Consider the following 1314-nt stretch of genomic DNA (forward strand, 5'->3'; position numbering starts at 1 on the left):
ATGATATGACCTTTTTTTCCCATGGGAAAAGTGATTTAATATCCACCAACTTCCCTACCCCACCCCCACCCTCCAAGTAATTACATTCTGGGATTTCAGCTTTTCTTCCAGTTCTGAATTCTTCTGTTTTTTTTTCCCCCCTCCTATGAGAGAAAAGTTAAAGTACACTACAGGTCAGCAAAAACAAAATAAGCTTGCCAAGGGCTCATCACTTGTTTGTCTTATATTTTTACTGCCATGAAATTGTATTTCTGTATGTCCTTCAATGCAAACATTCACTGCCACTTATAAAGTGAAGGTTGTAAATGAGGATATATAACTGTTTCAGTGAACAGATTTTGTGAAGTGCCTTCTGTTTTAGCACTTTAAGTTTATCACATTTTGTTGACTTCTGACATTCCACTTTCCTAGATTATAGGAAGGATCTGTTTATGCAGTTTGTTTTTTAAATGTGCCAATGCCTGTACATTAACAAGATTTTTTAAAAATAAAATTGTATAAAACATTTAATTTATTGGTCTCTTTGGGGAATCAGATATATCATCCCTGTATTACAACTGAGCCATTAATCTCTTAGTTTCATTAACTGGTTCGTTTTCATGACGCGGCTGAGGAATCAATTCTTTCTGCACAGGTTCAAGAGAAAGGCCTTTTGAGAAGTGTGCAAGTTCCTTTTGTATATTTACAAAAGCTTTATTCACTCTGTTAACTTTTTCATCATTCATAATGTTTATCTTCTTAAGATTAGTGGTAACTGGTTTTGCTTTGTTTTTAGCCTTAAAGTTTTCTTGGCTGGCTATGTGAAATACGTTCCTGGACTTCTGCCCTCATACTCTGTTCTTGGCCATTGTCAGAACTTGGATATCCACGTGCACCTTCTTAAGCTCCAGGTGATGTCATCTCTGATATGATCATTTTTGTCTTCTGTGTGAGTTGTATATAAATTCCCTTGTTATTTTTAATAGCTGCACAGTGTATCTTGTGTGGATATAGCATAATTTATTTAATTGACATCCTATTCGTAGCCACTTACATTATTATGAACCTCTTATATTACAACATTGAACATCTTTGTGAGAGTATCATTTCATACAAATGCAAGAATACACTAGATGAACTTCCTAGAAGTGGCATTTCTGGGGGAAAAATCTTGCATTTTCAATTTTGATATATGTTGCTAAATTTCACTCCCTAAATATTGTACCAGTTCATATGCTGGTAAGAACCAAGAGCTCCTATTTCCTATTGTTATCAAACTTTTTGACCTTTGATCTAAGTGAATGTTAGAATTTTACTGTAGTTTTAATTTGTGTT

The 1314-nt window shown here is 34.2% G+C and overlaps 1 pseudogene; it reads right to left on the bottom strand.

The window, feature by feature from the left end:
• Positions 1-551: 551 nt before the first annotated feature.
• LOC105810717 lies at positions 552-848 on the bottom strand (annotated as a pseudogene).
• Positions 849-1314: the final 466 nt, after the last annotated feature.

Source organism: Propithecus coquereli, unplaced genomic scaffold (assembly GCF_000956105.1).
Source record: "Propithecus coquereli isolate 6110/MARCELLA unplaced genomic scaffold, Pcoq_1.0 Scaffold22, whole genome shotgun sequence".
NCBI lineage: Eukaryota > Metazoa > Chordata > Mammalia > Primates > Indriidae > Propithecus > Propithecus coquereli.